The sequence below is a fragment of the Plectropomus leopardus genome, chromosome 16 (genome assembly GCF_026936395.1).
Source record: "Plectropomus leopardus strain MGB_pleo_1.0 chromosome 16, ASM2693639v1, whole genome shotgun sequence".
NCBI lineage: Eukaryota > Metazoa > Chordata > Actinopteri > Perciformes > Serranidae > Plectropomus > Plectropomus leopardus.
The window spans coordinates 28,004,768-28,020,100 of record NC_142191.1 but is presented as its reverse complement, the minus strand read 5'-3'; the positions used below and the strand labels follow the sequence as shown (position 1 = coordinate 28,020,100).

At 39.0% G+C, this 15,333-nt stretch overlaps 2 long non-coding RNA genes across 2 annotated transcripts; both read left to right on the top strand.

Moving 5' to 3' along the window:
• Positions 1-862: 862 nt before the first annotated feature.
• Positions 863-2,177, top strand: LOC148186933 (uncharacterized). The gene is made up of 3 exons (XR_015779136.1): positions 863-1,428; positions 1,523-1,642; positions 1,847-2,177. It is a non-coding gene; the product is annotated as an uncharacterized LOC148186933 (long non-coding RNA).
• Positions 2,178-7,378: 5,201 nt separating this feature from the next.
• LOC121955914 (uncharacterized) lies at positions 7,379-13,764 on the top strand. The gene is made up of 4 exons (XR_015779191.1): positions 7,379-7,637; positions 7,737-7,844; positions 8,031-13,506; positions 13,609-13,764. It is a non-coding gene; the product is annotated as an uncharacterized LOC121955914 (long non-coding RNA).
• The last annotated feature ends 1,569 nt before the right edge of the window (positions 13,765-15,333 follow it).

Sequence of the window (15,333 nt, the reverse complement as noted above, 5' to 3'; positions counted from 1 at the left end):
GTTGGCCCACCTAACCCTGACCTTAGTGTTGCTTCACTTTCTGTGGAATCTGTTGTAGCTGCAGGTGGGGGCGTCTGGTTTCAGTTTTCACAAAGAAGTTTTTCCACTGAAGTGATGAAGACAAACAAAATAAATGTCCTTATTGCTGTAGGATTGTGTACCAGCTAAATCTCTGCTGTTGACTCTGCCTCAGAGTCTTTATTGGTTCATGATCTTGGGATAACATTGTTTCTCCTGAAGCTGTTTCAGTGCTTTATATTATCAATGTAGGAAATCAGGCGATCCACTCTGACATAGTATTTAGATTAATTTAAAATGTGAGGTGTAATACTCACTATTATTAACCTCTTCAAGTACTGAGCTGCCAGTGGACTAGTCTTTACAAACTCGTGCTGTGCTATTAAACAATTTTTTACACCTGCAGAACTTTTCACTTATGTGTCTGCCTAATTAGTGAAAATGTGTATGAAATTATATGCAAAACGGTTAATTGATTTCCACAATAAGTTTCTAATCTACCTTAGTGTTGCTTTTCCCCTGTGGAGTCTGATGTACCTGCAGGAGGAGCGTCTGGTTTTAGCTGCCACACAGTGTGAAGAAAATGGGTTAATCAAAGTCGTTTTTCAAAGATTTTGTGCCAGCTAGATGGCTGCTCTTGACATTGCTTCAGGTTCCTGACTGATTTCTGATCTTAAGATTACGCTGTCCCTACGCTGTGGAAAGTTCAGGCTGCAGTCTCAAAGTAAAACGCTTCTTTATTCTCAAGTTTAATGCACAACTTTTCAAATACATGAAGGAAACGTTAAAAACATCAACGTATATTACCTGTGGTTCTTTTATGCAGTATTTGCAAGTTCCATGGCAGTCCATTAATTAATTTTGGGGAAATTTACTCTAAACCACAAACATGAACTTCCTGGTGGCGCTGGAAGAGTCAGGTGATCCCTTAAGTTATAAAGATTGATCCTTTGGGGACCATGAATGTCGGAGCCAGATTTCATGGCAGCCCATCAAGTAGTTGTTGAGTTATTTCTGACTGAATTTGTTACAAATCAATAAAAAGGGTGAGTAATGTCTCGCCACATTCTTGTAGTTAGCTCTAAATAAATCATTTTTTTGTGAAGCCTCAGCTAGGGTTTGGACAGGAAATCATAAGACAGAGAAAAGCTGATCACCATCATATGAGGGTTTTCACACATTCAGCTCCACCCAACATGTGCTGGAGTCTCCTGTTAGGTTTATTCAGGGGGGGTTACTCTGTATAAATACATGTGTACGTGATAAACAGTTGAAACTCTTCAGACACGTTAAAGCAGACAGTTGACTTCTTGGATAATTTTAACGGTCCGTGAAACAATGGCTGATACTGCTGGAAAATGGAGTGAGACGATTCACATCACTGAGGACATTCAGAGAATTTGCAACCAGGTGAGTTTCAGTCTCCCTTTATTCCTCACATCCTCCACACACAACTCTCTGGTTTGCATTTGAGTCTGAATTTATGTCATTTTTAATTCCATAGATACACACACAGGTGAAGGCTAAAGCGGAGGAGAAAACAGGCAAAAAATATACAGTATTCACAGAAGTGGAATACAGGAAACTTCTGGGTATCGTTGGAGCGACTCACTATCTCATCAAGGTAAATAAAAACTAACTCTGACTGCCTCAGATGTGTGTATTTATATTACATACATGTTAAATTAATTCTGTCGTGTCAAAATCCTGGCAGGACAGTAAACAGTTAAACACATCCCTGATGGTAGAAAATCTTCACTGTTCAGCAACACAAGATTAAGATGAAAATATTTTTCAGATGTTTAACTTTTCTTTGTTTTTGTTGCAGGTTCATGTTGGAGACGTGAACTACATTCATCTGTATGTCATTATAGAATTATATTCCAACGCACTTCCAATACTGGAACGTGTCCAGCAGAACAAAACCAAAGACGACCCCCTGGTACCTTTTTAAGAAACTGATCCTACAACCTGTTTCAGCAGTGAAATACTTACAGGCTGCTGTCTTATATTAAAATGCTCTGTTTCTGTATTATGAGATGATTTGACATTGATTTTGAATGCATTAAAGTAGAGATGAAATCATTTTGTTGTTTGGAAGCAGCAAATTGAATTCATTACCTTCTAAAGACACAATAAAGATGAGAGCATTAAAAATCTATCGATGTTTGTTGTGGTTCTTTTTTGCAACATTTGCTTTTCTTGTGTGAAGTCTGATTTTTACAGTAGATGTCGTCTTGGCTTTAGAAAATATTTACACATAAAGTAATACACATACTGTAAATTTTCAGTTTACACAAATCTAAACACTGAGAGGGATTTTGTTTTGTAACCCTCGTATGAACTGACTTCTCAGTACACAACGCAAAAATATTTTTTTGTTGTCATTTACTTGACAGATTCCCTGAAGGAGAAAAATGTATTTCATACATGCTTCTTGTTTTAACTTAAAAACAATAAGATAGTGTCGGGACTGCCTCGATTTTTAAGTTGACTGAATTTGAGAAGACAAGTTAAACTATAATAAAGTTACTGCAACTTGTCTCCTCAAATTCAGTCAACTTAAAAATCGAGGCAGGATGCTCTGCTAACATGAGAATCGTCGTTTTCACAGGCTGCCAAACAGAAAAATGTACATTTGAAGTAAAAATATGTATGCTGTCAGTATCTTGACGTGCAGTGAGGATTTAGCTAATTTGGCCAGACAAACTGTAGAAGTGAAGCAAAGTCAGCTGTATAGTTCCTGGTTTTGATCTCTGTCAGCTTAAATGATGATCTTACCTGCAGATTCTATAAAATACTCATGAAAGTACGTCACTCCTGACCGTGCAGTGGGATCATTTCTCACAGATAAGCAGGTAAGGAGAAGAAGACACTGAGATATACTGACAGTCCTGAGTTTGTCAGTGTAACTTTTCCTCTCTGGGACACATAAGGTGCTGAAATAATCCTCTGACATGCTGATATTCTGATGTTTTTAGCTACAAGCATTTTGTGAGTGCTTCTGTACTTGGCTGCATGTTGTGGCACCGATAGTTTTCCTCCTCAGGTGGGCGTGGTTTTCAGGGTGTGACGCGTTGAGTTCTGTACCTGTTGGCCTACCTAACCCTGACCCTAACCCTGACCTTAATGCAGTGTTGCAAACTTGGCGACTTTGTGACAAAGCTTCAGCAAGAATCATCTAACACATCCCACTCCACGGTTCACATTATGGCAACAAAACAAGCTTGTAAATACATCAATAGTTAGTTGGTAAACTACCTGGTCAGCCTTTTCTGTTAGTTTTGCCTCTTTCAGAATTTCATATTATGCAAATTAGTTGATGACATCATCTAGCGACTTTTGGGAGAGCCAATAGTGACTTCCCTTACTGCCTGAATGTTGCTTCACTTTCTGTGGAATCTGATGTAGGTGGGGAAGTGTTTCCACTGAAGCGATGAAAACAAACAAAATAAATGTCCTTATTGCTGTAGGATTGTGTACCAGCTAAATCTCTGCTGTTGACTCTGCCTCAGAGTCTTTATTGGTTCATGATCTTGGGATAACATTGTTTCTCCTGAAGCTGTTTCAGTGCTTTATATTATAAATGTAGGAAATCAGGCGATCCACTCTGAGATAGTATTTAGATTAGTGTAAAATATGAGGTGTAATACTCACTATTATTAACCTCTTCAAGTACTGAGCTGCCAGTGGACTAGTCTTTACAAACTCGTGCTGTGCTATTAAACAATTTTTTACACCTGCAGAACTTTTCACCAAATATGTCTGGAACAATCTGGAGAGCGTGGCTGAGAGGAGGATCAAGGACAAAACCGGGGCAATCCTGGACAACCCCTCTCGCCCTCTCCATGAAAAACTGTGACAGACGGGCAGCTCATTCAGCCAGCGCATCACCCAGGAGCTGAACTGAGTGCGTCAGGCGCTCCTTTGTGCCCACCGCCATCAGACTGTATAACAGCAGCGGAGGCCACATGCTGTCACTGCACTGATATCCCCCCAATCCACAATCCAGACTCTGTCAAAACAGACTGTGATGCTTACTTTCCACACTGCTTTTAATAACATTACATGGTGTTTCTGTACTTTAATTTTTATTTTGACATTTTTCTCGTACTACATCTATCCATCTTCTTAATATGCTACTTATTGCGCCTTGTACCATAGTATACCTCAGTCTACTACTGCGCACTATTTCATGATAAAAATTTGAACTGCTACACTGTACTGTCTACACAACTGCTGCAACCATTCACACTGTGTCACCTTGTAACATCACTGTCACTTTAACTTCCATCTACTACACTGAATGTCTCAGTTGTCCTGAAATGACTCTTTACTCCTCCACTTTTTAAAAAAAAATTGTATGAACCCCTTTTTTTTTAATTCGATTTGTTTTTTTGTACAGTTTTACTGTTGTACTTACCCTTGTACTGCTGCGACACTTGAATTTCCCCTTTGGGAATCAATAAAGGATTATTTTACCTTTAACAAATCAAGTCAAGTCAAGTCAAGTCAGTTTTATTTATATAGCCCATTATCACAAAACATGGTTTGCCTCAGAGGGCTTTACAGTGTATGACATCCCTCTGCCCTTAGACCCTCACATCACCCAAGGAAAAACTCCCCAAAAAGAACCCCTGTAACAGGGGAAAAAAAGGAAGAAACCTCAGGAAGAGCGGTAGAGGATAGTGAGGGATCCCTCTTCCAGGACGGACAGACGAGCAATAGATGTCGTAAATAGCAAATGAAATACAATCATGGCAAAAAGGAAAGAGAAAGAGAGAGGGGAGAGGGAGAGAGGGGAGGGGGGGGGCACAGCAATAATAGAAACAGATGCATGTCATATTACAAATGATTTGATTGCTTCAGTACTTTGGATGTTAGAGTGACTGTATTTGAAAAATGTGAGTTTTTTAAACTACCTGCTATCTCTCTCTCTCCCTCTCTCTTCCTCTCTCTTTTTTCTCTCTCGTTCTCTTTCTTTTATGTCGTTACTGTAATTTAATTGTTATTTACAACATGTACTGCACATCTGTCCGTTCTGCAAGAGGGATCCTTCCTCAGTCGCTCTTCCTGAGGTTTGCCTCTGTTACAGGGGATTATTTGTGATAATGGGCTTTATAAATAAAGTTGATTTGACTTCATATCTGTGGAGTCTGATGTGCCTGCAGGTCGGTTTCAGCTGGCACACAGAGTGAAGAAAACGGGTTGGACAAAGTCCATTTCTACAGAGGCGATGAAGGCAATAAAATGTAACTATTGCTGTTAGACATTGTGCCAGCTAAATAGCTGCTGGCATATTTTCAGAGTCTTGATTGGTTTATGATCTTCAGATTACACCTTCTCTTCTGAAGCTGTTTCCTCCTGATTTATATTATATGTTCTGAAAGTCAGGCGATCCACTCTGAGATAGTATTTTACGTAGAACTGTGTAATATGTGAGGGTTAAAACTCACTATTATTAAACTCTTCAACCACTGACCTGCAGGTGGACTAGTCTTTACAGACTCATGCTGTGCTGTTCAACTGTTATTACGCCTGCAGAACTTTTAACCAGTATGTAAGTAAAATATGAACAAAATTATGCACAAAATAGTTCAGTTGAAACGGTTATAAAAGCAATTTAGAGCGTTAGCTGGCTCAGTATCTGAACTAAAGTGCTGTTTGTGCTATTTCTCGTGTTTCGGAGGCCGGCAATGACTTTCATGCTAGACCAGGCTGACCCAAGGTTATTAGTAACCATCTTATTCTCCAGTTCAGATCTGTATTCCTGTTTTGCTCTCAGGATTCCTGTTTCAAGCTCCTTGGTGGCTAAAAGGAGATCTGATGCAACCCAGCTTTTGATCAATGATTTAGTGACCCACGGCCTATTGTTAGGGTAAACTTGAACTCTTTTACCGGGAACAATCATGTCTCTACAAAAAGTAGCGTAAGAGCATATGACATCAGTGAGTTCATCTAAGTCGCCAGTGGACTGCTTAAACATATCCCAATCAGAACCATTAAAACTTATTTGTAGAGAGAGCACAGACTCTCGCTGGGTCACTGTAGTGAGCTCAGTAAGCTGAGGTCAGGCTCTTTACAGAGTGGATGTGAGGATGCCGGTTTCTGTAAAATTTGTCGTTGGAACCCCTTATAGAGAATTTGATTTTTTCCAACTCCAAAAAGACATTGTATCATGCAGCAATGAAGTAGGTGATGGGGCACTAGTTTCTTCCATAATATAAGTATTCCCCGTCGAGCTATCAAAGAGGTAAATAAGATTACATGTGCTTGCCTTTTGGATGTATTTTTGCCAACTTCATGTTGACTAAATATAGCAATCTGTGGGAAAGGTTCTATTACTTGTTCTACAACTACTGAATTTATTCTAAATAAGACTTCCAGTACTCCCTCAGACTGGCACATGACCAAAACATGTAAGTGTGATTGCAAGGAGACTAGAAACATCTGTCACAAGTGTCAGTGCCATATTCAGATATGTCAAGGCAAGCGTAGCTTTACTGTAACGTATAGCCTACACTATATAATTATTTATGTCATCTCAGTCTTCATTTGTCATCACAACAGTATGATCCTTTGAATCTTAGATCTGGATGACACAATAAACATCTGAAGATTTGAAACATTCATTTCTTTTGAAAATTCTCAGCAAGGAATTGGAAAGGAATTCATAAGAGAGAGAGAAAAAATAAAGCTCATTACAGTCATTTGAGGGTTGTTACACAATCAGCTCCACCCAACATGTGATGGAGCCTCCTTTTTTTCCCAGCATATTTCATCAGTATTTTAAGAGTTGTTACAAGTTATTACAACAGTGAAACCACACCCCCCATCCCCACCCCTCTCATCCTAAGTTGAGAAATAATAACCAACAGGACACCTTACACATATAAGGTAGTAATAAGAAAAATGACTGACTGAAAGAAAAAAGGGGGATATAGATATTTAAAATAAAATAAGAATTAAACAATAAGTCAAGATAACATTTAAAAAAAAAAAAACTTGAAATACATTTTTTTTAAAACTAAGTGAGAGGACAGTCTGTATGTATGGGTCACTTTCGTGTATAGTAAGCTGATTTTCAAAATTCTGCCGACGCGGAGGATTCAACTGCTGTATGTACCGTCATCTCCGCCATTCTGGGGAAAGAGGTCAGGCTCTTTACATAGTTAATCAGAGGAACCTTAGTGCACTGCATGCTTGTAATTAGCTTTAAACAGTGACATAATGTCATCTCAGTTATCATTTGCCATCATAACAATATGATTCTTAGAATCTTAGATCTGAGCAACACAATGAAACTCTGCATTATAGGATTTAAAACATTATCTTTTTGAAACTTAATTCATAAGAGAGAGATAAGCTGAGCACAATCACATGATGGTTATTACACATTCAGCTCCACCCAACATGCAGCAGAACCTCCTGCTAGTTTTTTGTCAGAGGTGGTTAAATACAGGCGTACGTGACAAGAAGTTGAAAGTTTTGAGGCGTGTTAAAGCAGACAGTTGACTTCTTGGATAACTGAAACGGACTGTGAGATAATGGCTGACGATTTTGGAAAATGGAGTGAGACAATGAATGCTGATGAGGGAACTCAGGACATTTGTGACCACGTGAGCTTCAGTCTCCATTCATTCTTCACAACCTCCACACACAATTCTCTGCTTTGCATTTCAGTGTGGATTAACAGATTTAATTGCCTTCATACACAGGTGAAGAGCCAAGTGGTAAAAAAAACAGGCCAAGACTTTGCACAATACAAATCAGTGCAATACAGGCAACTTCTGGGTATCGTTGGAGCGAGCCACTATCTCATCAAGGTAAATGTAAAGTAACTTTGGCTGCCTCAGATGTGGGTCTTTGTGTGATAGGCATGTTAAATTAATTGTTTCATTTCAAAATCATGACAGGGCAGTAAACAGTTAAACACACCCTCGATGCTTCACTATTCAGCAACACAACATATATTTTTGGGATGACCAATTTTCCTCTTTTTTTTGTTGCAGGTTCATGTTGGAGATGTGAACTACATTCATCTGTATGTCATTAGAATAGTGTATCCCAACGCAACTCCAACGCTGGAAGGTGTCCAGCAGAACAAAACCAAAGACGACCCCCTGGAACCTTTTACAAACTGATCCTACAACCTGTTTCAGCAGTGAAATACTTACAGGCTGCTGTCTAATATTAAAAATGCTCTGTTTCTGTATTATGAGATGATTTGACTTTGAATGTATTAACATACAGAGATAAAGACATTTGTTGTCTGGAAGCAGCAAATTGACTTCCTAAAGACATAATAAAGATGAGATCATTACAAATCAATATTTGTTGTGGTTCTTATTTACAACATTTACTTTTCTTTTGTGAAGTCTGGTTTTTGCAGTAGATGCCATCTTAGCTGGAGGAAATAGTTACATCATTAAAAAAGGTTATCTTTAACAAATGATTTGATTGCTTGAGCACTTTTGATGTTAGAATGACTGTTTTTTTTTCTAAAGTGAACTTGGTATTGGGAAATGTGATTTTTGATCTGTAGAGTCTGATGTGCCTGCAGGCCTGTTTCACCTACTGAATCATAAACAATCTGAACACTAGTTCACAGATATTTAAAAAAAATACACAAATCTGAACACATTTAGTGATTTTGAAGCTTGTCATGCAGTGACTCCTTATTACGCAAACCCCAAAATATTTACTTACAGTCAGTAGCTCGACGGGTGACCTGGAGGAGTCTGTTGTTGCTGTTTTTAAGGTTGTTGTGTAATGAGTTATTAAATGTTAATTATGCTGTCAGCGTTCTGATAACAGAGTTGATTCAGAGATTTTTAACAAATGATTTGATTGCTTCAGTTCTTTGGATGTTAGAGTGACTGTATTTGAAAAAGTGAACTCGGTATAGAAAAATGTGAGTTTTTTAAACTACCTGCTATCTCTCTCTCTCCCCCTCTCTCTTCCCCTCTCTTTTTTCTCTCTCGTTCTCTTTCTTTTATGTTGTTACTGTAATTTAATTGTTATTTACAACATGTACTGCACATCTGTCCGTTCTGCAAGAGGGATCCCTCCTCAGTCGCTCTTCCTGAGGTTTGCCTCTGTTACAGGGGATTATTTGTGATAATGGGCTTTATAAATAAAGTTGATTTGACTTCATATCTGTGGAGTCTGATGTGCCTGCAGGCTGCTTTCAGCTGGCACACAGAGTGAAGAAAATGGGTTGGACAAAGTCCATTTCCACAGAAGCGATAAAGACAATAAAATGTAAGGATTTTTAACAAATGATTTGATTGCTTCAGTACTTTGGATGTTAGATTGACCGTATTTAAAAGAAGAACTCGATATAGAGAAATGTGAGTTTTTTACACTGCCCACCATATCTCTCTCTCCCTCTCTCCTCTCTTTCTTTTTCCTCTCTCTCTCTTTCCTTTATGTCATTATATAATAATAATAAACTGTATTTGTAGAGCACTTTTCAAGCAAAGCAAGTGATGTTCAGAAGAAAAACACAAAAACAGTGATTATGAAACATATGCATAAATGTACACACATAGACATGTACACACAGACACATGTATGCAACAACTTAATAAGAGGAAACATTAATAATAATAATAAATGACAGAGAACAGTAAGATTATTAAAGTCCATCAACTATTGGGAAAAGCCTTACCATGAAAATAAGTTTTCAGATGTGATTTAAAAACTTGAACAGAGTCAACAGGTCTAATAGTTATTGGTGGGGTTTTCCACAGCAGAGGAGCCAGCACTGCAAAGGCTCAATCACCTTTAGTTTTTAATCTGGACTCAGGAATATTAGAGGGCCCAGACTAGCAGACCTGAGGGGCCTGTTTGGATAGTACGGTGTGAGGAGCTCTGTGATATACTCAGGTGCCGGAACATTCAGAGCCTTGTATGTGATTAAAAGTATCTTAAAATGTATTTTAAAAGAGACTGGAAGCCAATGCAACAAAGTCAGAAGAGGTGTGATATTCAAGGAACGTTTTGTTTTGGTTAACAGGGTAGCTGCTGAATTTTGCCTAATTTGGAGCTGTTCTGTAGCTCTGTTGTTTAGGCAGGTAAACAAGGCGTTATAATAATTGAGGCAGGATCATTTAAGCGCATTTTTTTTTCTGTGTTGCTTAATGATAGAAGTGGTATAATTTTGGGTATATTCCTTGGGTGGTTAAAACAGATTGGATTACTTTTTTTTTTACATGTTGCTCCAGGTTCAGGTTATTCTCCATGATGACGCCCAGGTTTTTGGTAACTGAAGTTATGTTCGGAGTGAGTGGGCTGAGGAGTGGCTGAATTTGTTTTGCAATGTGTTCAGGGCCAATTATTAGAATTTCTGTTTTGTCAGGGTTAAATTTTAGGTTTTGGGACATCCAACTAATTTGCTGGTGTCAGAGTGGTTAAAGAACAAATACAGTGTGTATCATCTGTTTAACTGTGGAAGGAGATGTGATGGTGTATTACCTGTCCCAGAGGTAACATGTACAGGGTAAACAGAACAGGTCCTAAAACCGATCCTTGTGGTATTCCATGTTTGGGCTGAGCAGTTCTTCATGAAAATTCTCTCACGGAAACCAAAAATGTCCTGCTGGTAATGTATGATGCAACCCGGTCCAGAGCAGTTCCAGTGATACCCACCCACCGTTTTAGCCTGTCAGTGAGGATAGTGGTCAACAGTGTCGAACGCTGCACTTAGGTCAAGCTTTTGAACAGAACATGCACCGGAGTCCGCAGCCATCAATAAGTCATTGGTAACTCTGATGAGGGCAGTTTCAGTGCTGTGGAGCCGGATTGGAACTTCTTGAAAATGTTGTTGTTGAGTGATTGTGAAAGTTGGTCAAGCGCTACCTTTTCCAATACTTTAGATATAAAGCTGAGTTTGGAGATTGGGCGGAAATTTTTCAGGTCTGTGGGGTCTAAACCAGGACCCTTTAGCAGTGGTTGAACACAGGCAGTTTTAAAAAGATTAGGTGCAACTCTAGAGGACAGAGAGCTGTTGATGATGTTCAGCAGTGCAGGGCCAGTTGAGTCTGTTGTTTCCTTTAGCAGTTTTGTGGGGATAATATCATGGGGACTCGAGGAGGGATTCATAATTGACACTGTTTTTCTGAGATCCTGTAGAGATATTGGCCTGAAGCTCTCAAACACATCCAAGTAGGGGCATGACAGGTCAAGTACAGAGGTTGGAGGAATGATAATTGATCTTATGAGGTGAATCTAATCTATAAAGAAAGTAAGGATATTGTCACAATCAGCTGATGAGGAAACATTTGCATTTTGTGGGGGAAATTTTACAAGTTGATTAATGGTATTAAACAGTTCACACTTATTTATTTTAAACCATGTATAATATAATTCCTATAATATTTCTGTTGGGACTAATTCATGATGAGCTGAAAATACAGTACTGTTTAAAGACCGCAGTATGGTGTGTAATTTATAATATGACTTAAAAACATTTAAAGTAAAGTAAATAAATCATGGTTTTGCTCTGCTGTGTTTACACCTCATTGTATATAAGCATGTGTGTTTTTTTTTTAATGTGAGTTCATTATATTTTCCCATGTCTCATATAATCCAGAGTCTCTCCAGGTATGAGGGAACAGGTGTGTCTGCCTCAGGTGCTGCTGCTGCACCCAAAACTGAACCAAGTTGGCAGAATATTTAAAGAACAGCCACATCAGGATCACCACACCCAGCCAGATATTACCGGCCTTTATTACCAGTTAACTTGCAGAACTATTCACCAAATATGTCAGGCTGAATTTAGGAAAATTCTGCACAAAATTATTTGCATGTGCTGCAATGGTGCAGCCCCATTCACTGAATGATTAAATCAGTATTATTCTTCATTAATACAGTATAAAAATGCCAGAAGTATGCCTACTGAATCATTTACAATCTGAATACTTGTTCACAGTTATGTATTTTAAACCACGTATAATCGTACTTCTATATTAGGATTTCAGTTTCAAGAAGAGCGTACTGCACCACTCTGAATGTATCTATAAGCACAGCCCTTTATACACAGAGATCATGCTGTAGGACTGTTTTGAAGCTCCTTCTTTATGCTGCCTTTGCATTTTTTCACGAACAGCACTGGCTTTATGCAGCTCCAGAGTGTGATTTGAGACAGCATGCTGGCATCACAGAAGCAAAAGAGGCGTGATGGGCATGACATATAACACAACAGCATGTGTCATTGTGTCAATGTGTCATTGTTGCAAGTGCTTTCTAAACAATTACAATAGTATAACATTGTGATCACAAGTATTTACCGTCTCTTTTATATGGCAGGTGATCTCCTCCACTGCTCGGAGCGTAAGGAGCTCCTGTACCTCATTGTTTTATCAATTTGTTGACATTTTCAGCTGCTCTTCTTCTTTAAGTTTGACAACAGCTATGTATAACATGCTGTCAAATTATCACACCTGTGCCAAACGTGGTCCTTTCCTGCCAGCTGTCCCCCACACACAGAGAGAGACTTCTGGAGTTAGCACAAGCACAAGTGTCTTTGTCGGATTTAAAAGTACTGTGTGTATAGGAGGCTTCCAGGTAGCATGCAAACTAGCGTGCAAATAAAACGTGCTCTCGCTGGTGTCATGCGAGCGTGCAGAAGCTGGAGGGAATGGTGGGGCGGTGCAGATCCGTGCAGGTGAGCGACGAGGTTCCAAACACAAAGGCGGTGGGGGCTGGGTGGCGAGGCACTGGAGCTCTGAGGTGGCAGGTACTGAAACAAGCATAGAAATACGACAAGTGCAAAAAATCTCAAAGTAGTAGCGGTCTCTAGAAACACAGGAAAAAGTACTCATGAGAGTTGGCCGATATACCACGGGTAAGGTGGAAAGACAATCTGGCACCGAAAAGGAGAGAAGCCGCGGTATATATGCTGCAGAGGGTTGATCACTGATGAGGAGCAGGTGAGGTAGTGAGCTGTGAGCTCCAGCACCCGGGAGCCCCGCCTAGCCCCTGGAACACAGCAGAACAAGGAGAAGACACACCAAACACACAGACACACAGTAACAAGCACTCCCAGACAGCACAAAACCGCCACAGGTCACCACACGAATGGAGCATCATTTGGCAGCAAAACAAAACGATTCTTTTGAATTTTAGATCTGCACGGCACAATGAAAATCTGACCAGATTTGAGAGATCCATTTTTTTTTATTTCTCTAGAATTTGTAGGGGAATTAATAAGAGGGAGAAAAACACTGACTAATCATATGAGGGTTGTGGTTACATGTGTAGCTCCACCCAACATAGAGTGGAGCCACCTTTCAGGTTTATCCAGGGGTGGTTACTCTGTATAAATAAATGAGCATGTGATGAAGTGTTGAAACGTTTGAGACGTGTAAGAGCAGACAGTTGACTTCTTGGTTAACTTCAACAGACCGTGAGACGATGGCTGGAATGGTTGGATAGGGTGAGACAAAAGACGCTAATAAGGGAACGCAGGATCTTTGTAACAAGGTGAGTTTCACTCTCGCTTTATTTTTTGCAACCTCCACACACAACTCTCTGGTTTGCATTTCAGTCTGGATTTACATCATATTTAATTACATTCATACTCAGGTGAAGAGCCAAGTGATGGAACAAACAGGCCATACTTTCCACAATACAAAGCAGTGAAATACAGGTGACTTAGGGTATTGCTGGAGCAGAAAACATCCTCTAAAGGTAAATAATATTGTGATATTTGAAAAAAAAACTTTGACTGCCACAGGTGTGTGTTTTGTTTAACACACAAATCAAATGTAGTGTGTCGTGTCAAAGTCATGACAGGGAGCAGCTCAACACATCCCTGATGGTAGAAAATCTTCACTGTTCAGTAACACAAGATCCAGATGAATTTATGTTTCAGATCTTCCACTTTTCTTTTGTTTTTCGTAGAGTTCAAGTTGGAGGCACTAGCTACATTCATCTGCATGTCATTAAAATTCTGCCTCCCAACGCGTCGCCAACACTGAGAGGTATGCAGCAGAACAGAACCAAAGACGACGCCCTCGAACCTTTTCCTAAACCTCCAGCCACAGCAGTGAAAGTCTCATAGGCTCAAATATCTCATAATAAAATGCTCTGCTTGTTCATTCTGAAATGATTTGACTTTGACTTTGAATGCATTAAGACTCAGAGATAAAGACATTTGGTGTTGGGAAGCAGCAAATTGAATTCATTACCTTGTAAAGACATAATAAACTCGAGATCATTAAAAATCTACATGTTTCTTGTGGTTCTTATTTGCAACATTTGCTTTTCTTTTGTGAAGTCTGATTTTTACAGTAGATGTCATCTTGGCTTTAGGAAATTAAAATTAAAACAAATTAAAAAAGGTTATCTTTAACAAATGATGTGATTGCTTCAGCACTTTTGATGTTAGAATGACTGTTTTTTTTTCTAAAGTGAACTTTATATCGGGAAATGTGATTTTTGAAGCCACCCACTATATCTGTGGAGTCTGATGTGCCTGCAGGTCGGTTTCAGCTGGCACACAGTGTGAAGAAAACGGGTTGGACAAAGTCCATTTCCAGAGCAGAGATTAAAGCAAACAAATGTAATTATTGCTGTAAGCTTAAATAGCTGCTGTCAACATCATTAAAGAGTCTTGATTGGTTTATGATCTTCAGATTACACCTTCTCTTCTGAAGTTGTTTCCGCCTGATTTATATTATATGTTCTGAAAGTCAGGCGATCCACTCTGAGATAGTATTTTACATAGAACTGTGTAATATGTGAGGGGTAAAACTCACTATTATTAAACTCTTCAACCACTGACCTGCAGGTGGACTAGTCTTTACAGACTCATGCTGTGCTGTTCAACTGTTATTACGCCTGCAGAACTTTTAACCAGTATGTCAGGCTGAATTTGGTAAAATATGAACAAAATGATGTACGAAATGATTTCCATGTGCTGGAATGGTGCAGCCAGGGCCTCTACCCCAGTCACTGAATAATCTAATCAATAATATTCTTCATTAACACAGTTTAAAAATGCCAAAAGCATGCCTACTGAATCATAAACAATCTGAACATAGTTCACAGTTATTTATTTTAAACCATATATAATATTATCCCTATAATATCTCTGTCAGGACTAATGCATGATGAGCTGAAAATACAGTCTGATTAAAATACTGCATTACGGCATGTAATTAATAATATCATTTTAAGTAAATAAATCACGTATTTTCTCTGCCTTACATCTCACTGTATGATAAGGTTCTTTATTTGTGGCTACTCAACAGTGAGTTTATTATATTCTGCTCATGTATCATTTGTATATTATGGTCCAGAGTCTCT